The following is a 5000-nucleotide window of genomic DNA, read 5'->3' as shown; positions in this document are numbered from 1 at the left end:
TTAACCACTCGGCCATCGCAGCTACTTCTGTTAGCTACGAAACCTTACCCAGTCCGCTATCTCATTCTGACCATTTTACCTCTAAAATGACCAGATTAGCCTACTTGAAATGTTTGTAATGGAAGATATATTCTGAGCACTTGAATCAAAGGACAAGTCCACGGTTTAAGGACATTATCCATATCAAGTCCCCAATGACATGTTACAAATAAAGACTGGATCGTCAAAGCGCTGTGTGCAGGGTTCAAACGTGCGCTGGGAGATCCCATTGAATTTCGAGTCCAACGCTTTAACCACTCGGCAATCAAAGTTTTCTGAGGTGGATCACACAAGGACAAAAGTATCCAAATTCAACTGCCTAATTGAAATATTTTTCAAGCAAAGTAAAATATGCTATTTTCTGAGCACTTCAATCGTTGGACGAGCCCATAAAGTAAGGACAATTTAACTTCTCTAGGGTAGGGGGCAGCATTAGGAATTTTGGATGAAATGCATGCCCAAATTAAACTGCCTGCTTCTCGGGCCCAGAAGATATGATATGAAAACTGTACAGGGAGAACAAATTGGATTTCAATTCCAATGCTGAAACCACTTGGCCATCGCAGCAGTAGGAATCTAAGGAAAGTGATGAGGAGAAAGCAAAAGTGAGCTATACGCTTCGAGCAAGGTAAGAACATGGGTGGGGAGACCCCATTGAAATTCAGGTCCAACGTCGAAAGAACTCGGCCATTGAATGCTGTTGGAATGCAAGTAAAGGGATTGGGATTTGGAAACAGACATCATTGGTGTAAAATGGTCAACTTGATGGCACGACATATTGATCTTGTTGCGCCAAGTAACCTCGGTCCTTTAAATAGCTGTGAAGTTTGGAAGTTTAATGTGCTAGTCAAAAAACTATGTGCAGAGAAAGTACAAGTGAGTACAAGTACAAGTTATTCACTGAGAATAAGATTTTAAAAAGGACAATTCCATGTATTAAGGACATTATCCATATCAAGTCACTAAGTATATGTTAAAAATAAAGACAGGTTTGCCATAGTGCTGTGAGCAAGGTTCGAACCTGCGCGTGGAGACCACATTGGATTTCAAGTCCAACGCCTTAACCACTCGGCCATCGCAGCTACTTCTGTTAGCTACGAAGCCTTACCCAGTCCGCTATCTCATTCTGACCATTTTACCTCTAAAATGACCAGATTAGCCTACTTGAAATGTTTGTAATGGATGATATATTCTGAGCACTTGAATCAAAGGACAAGTCCACGGTTTAAGGACATTATCCATATCAAGTCCCCAATGACATGTTACAAATAAAGACTGGATCGTCAAAGCGCTGTGTGCAGGGTTCAAACGTGCGCTGGGAGATCCCATTGAATTTCGAGTCCAATGCTTTAACCACTCGGCAATCAAAGTTTTCTGAGGTGGATCACACAAGGACAAAAGTATCCAAATTCAACTGCCTAATTGAAATATTTTTCAAGCAAAGTAAAATATGCTATTTTCTGAGCACTTCAATCGTTGGACGAGCCCATAAAGTAAGGACAATTTAACTTCTCTAGGGTAGGGGGCAGCATTAGGAATTTTGGATGAAATGCATGCCCAAATTAAACTGCCTGCTTCTCGGGCCCAGAAGATATGATATGAAAACTGTACAGGGAGAACAAATTGGATTTCAATTCCAATGCTGAAACCACTTGGCCATCGCAGCAGTAGGAATCTAAGGAAAGTGATGAGGAGAAAGCAAAAGTGAGCTATACGCTTCGAGCAAGGTAAGAACATGGGTGGGGAGACCCCATTGAAATTCAGGTCCAACGTCGAAAGAACTCGGCCATTGAATGCTGTTGGAATGCAAGTAAAGGGATTGGGATTTGGAAACAGACATCATTGGTGTAAAATGGTCAACTTGATGGCACGACATATTGATCTTGTTGCGCCAAGTAACCTCGGTCCTTTAAATAGCTGTGAAGTTTGGAAGTTTAATGTGCTAGTCAAAAAACTATGTGCAGAGAAAGTACAAGTGAGTACAAGTACAAGTTATTCACTGAGAATAAGATTTTAAAAAGGACAATTCCATGTATTAAGGACATTATCCATATCAAGTCACTAAGTATATGTTAAAAATAAAGACAGGTTTGCCATAGTGCTGTGAGCAGGGTTCGAACCTGCGCGGGGAGACCCCATTGGATTTCAAGTCCAACGCCTTAACCACTCGGCCATCGCAGCTACTTCTGTTAGCTACGAAACCTTACCCAGTCCGCTATCTCATTCTGACCATTTTACCTCTAAAATGACCAGATTAGCCTACTTGAAATGTTTGTAATGGAAGATATATTCTGAGCACTTGAATCAAAGGACAAGTCCACGGTTTAAGGACATTATCCATATCAAGTCCCCAATGACATGTTACAAATAAAGACTGGATCGTCAAAGCGCTGTGTGCAGGGTTCAAACGTGCGCTGGGAGATCCCATTGAATTTCGAGTCCAACGCTTTAACCACTCGGCAATCAAAGTTTTCTGAGGTGGATCACACAAGGACAAAAGTATCCAAATTCAACTGCCTAATTGAAATATTTTTCAAGCAAAGTAAAATATGCTATTTTCTGAGCACTTCAATCGTTGGACGAGCCCATAAAGTAAGGACAATTTAACTTCTCTAGGGTAGGGGGCAGCATTAGGAATTTTGGATGAAATGCATGCCCAAATTAAACTGCCTGCTTCTCGGGCCCAGAAGATATGATATGAAAACTGTACAGGGAGAACAAATTGGATTTCAATTCCAATGCTGAAACCACTTGGCCATCGCAGCAGTAGGAATCTAAGGAAAGTGATGAGGAGAAAGCAGAAGTGAGCTATACGCTTCGAGCAAGGTAAGAACATGGGTCGGGAGACCCCATTGAAATTCAGGTCCAACGTCGAAAGAACTCGGCCATTGAATGCTGTTGGAATGCAAGTAAAGGGATTGGGATTTGGAAACAGACATCATTGGTGTAAAATGTTCAACTTGATGGCACGACATATTGATCTTGTTGCGCCAAGTAACCTCGGTCCTTTAAATAGCTGTGAAGTTTGGAAGTTTAATGTGCTAGTCAAAAAACTATGTGCAGAGAAAGTACAAGTGAGTACAAGTACAAGTTATTCACTGAGAATAAGATTTTAAAAAGGACAATTCCATGTATTAAGGACATTATCCATATCAAGTCACTAAGTATATGTTAAAAATAAAGACAGGTATGCCATAGCGCTGTGAGCAGGATTCGAACCTGCGCGGGGAGACCCCATTGGATTTCAAGTCCAACGCCTTAACCACTCGGCCATCGCAGCTACTTCTGTTAGCTACGAAGCCTTACCCAGTCCGCTATCTCATTCTGACCATTTTACCTCTAAAATGACCAGAATAGCCTACTTGAAAAGTTTGTAATGGAAGATATATTCTGAGCACTTGAATCAAAGGACAAGTCCACGGTTTAAGGACATTATCCATATCAAGTCCCCAATGACATGTTACAAATAAAGACTGGATCGTCAAAGCGCTGTGTGCAGGGTTCAAACGTGCGCTGGGAGATCCCATTGAATTTCGAGTCCAACGCTTTAACCACTCGGCAATCAAAGTTTTCTGAGGTGGATCACACAAGGACAAAAGTATCCAAATTCAACTGCCTAATTGAAATATTTTTCAAGCAAAGTAAAATATGCTATTTTCTGAGCACTTCAATCGTTGGACGAGCCCATAAAGTAAGGACAATTTAACTTCTCTATGGTAGGGGGCAGCATTAGGAATTTTGGATGAAATGCATGCCCAAATTAAACTGCCTGCTTCTCGGGCCCAGAAGATATGATATGAAAACTGTACAGGGAGAACAAATTGGATTTCAATTCCAATGCTGAAACCACTTGGCCATCGCAGCAGTAGGAATCTAAGGAAAGTGATAAGGAGAAAGCAGAAGTGAGCTATACGCTTCGAGCAAGGTAAGAACATGGGTGGGGAGACCCCATTGAAATTCAGGTCCAACGTCGAAAGAACTCGGCCATTGAATGCTGTTGGAATGCAAGTAAAGGGATTGGGATTTGGAAACAGACATCATTGGTGTAAAATGTTCAACTTGATGGCACGACATATTGATCTTGTTGCGCCAAGTAACCTCGGTCCTTTAAATAGCTGTGAAGTTTGGAAGTTTAATGTGCTAGTCAAAAAACTATGTGCAGAGAAAGTACAAGTGAGTACAAGTACAAGTTATTCACTGAGAATAAGATTTTAAAAAGGACAATTCCATGTATTAAGGACATTATCCATATCAAGTCACTAAGTATATGTTAAAAATAAAGACAGGTATGCCATAGCGCTGTGAGCAGGGTTCGAACCTGCGCAGGGAGACCCCATTGGATTTCAAGTCCAACGCCTTAACCACTCGGCCATCGCAGCTACTTCTGTTAGCTACGAAGCCTTACCCAGTCCGCTATCTCATTCTGACCATTTTACCTCTAAAATGACCAGATTAGCCTACTTGAAATGTTTGTAATGGAAGATATATTCTGAGCACTTGAATCAAAGGACAAGTCCACGGTTTAAGGACATTATCCATATCAAGTCCCCAATGACATGTTACAAATAAAGACTGGATCGTCAAAGCGCTGTGTGCAGGGTTCAAACGTGCGCTGGGAGATCCCATTGAATTTCGAGTCCAACGCTTTAACCACTCGGCAATCAAAGTTTTCTGAGGTGGATCACACAAGGACAAAAGTATCCAAATTCAACTGCCTAATTGAAATATTTTTCAAGTAAAGTAAAATATGCTATTTTCTGAGCACTTCAATCGTTGGACGAGCCCATAAAGTAAGGACAATTTAACTTCTCTAGGGTAGGGGGCAGCATTAGGAATTTTGGATGAAATGCATGCCCAAATTAAACTGCCTGCTTCTCGGGCCCAGAAGATATGATATGAAAACTGTACAGGGAGAACAAATTGGATTTCAATTCCAATGCTGAAACCACTTGGCCATCGCA

At 41.3% G+C, this 5000-nt stretch overlaps 5 non-coding genes across 5 annotated transcripts in view; all 5 read right to left on the bottom strand.

Moving 5' to 3' along the window:
* The window catches only part of trnas-uga (transfer RNA serine (anticodon UGA)), an 82-nt gene extending 60 nt beyond the window's left edge, over nucleotides 1–22 (bottom strand). The window contains exon 1 of the tRNA in view: nucleotides 1–22. This exon is cut by the window's left edge and continues 60 nt beyond it. This is a non-coding gene — a tRNA (tRNA-Ser).
* Nucleotides 23–1039: 1017 nt separating this feature from the next.
* Nucleotides 1040–1121, bottom strand: trnas-uga (transfer RNA serine (anticodon UGA)). The gene has a single exon. It is a non-coding gene; the product is annotated as a tRNA-Ser (tRNA).
* A 1017-nt stretch (nucleotides 1122–2138) lies between these two features.
* On the bottom strand, nucleotides 2139–2220 carry trnas-uga (transfer RNA serine (anticodon UGA)). Its single transcript has one exon. It is a non-coding gene; the product is annotated as a tRNA-Ser (tRNA).
* A 1017-nt stretch (nucleotides 2221–3237) lies between these two features.
* On the bottom strand, nucleotides 3238–3319 carry trnas-uga (transfer RNA serine (anticodon UGA)). The gene has a single exon. It is a non-coding gene; the product is annotated as a tRNA-Ser (tRNA).
* Nucleotides 3320–4336: 1017 nt separating this feature from the next.
* Nucleotides 4337–4418, bottom strand: trnas-uga (transfer RNA serine (anticodon UGA)). The gene has a single exon. It is a non-coding gene; the product is annotated as a tRNA-Ser (tRNA).
* Between the last annotated feature and the right edge of the window lie 582 nt (nucleotides 4419–5000).

This window comes from Salvelinus fontinalis, chromosome 26 (assembly GCF_029448725.1).
Source record: "Salvelinus fontinalis isolate EN_2023a chromosome 26, ASM2944872v1, whole genome shotgun sequence".
Classification (NCBI taxonomy): Eukaryota; Metazoa; Chordata; class Actinopteri; order Salmoniformes; family Salmonidae; genus Salvelinus; species Salvelinus fontinalis.
The sequence above is the reverse complement of the archived record's forward strand: the minus strand, read 5'-3'. Positions and strand labels throughout refer to the sequence as shown.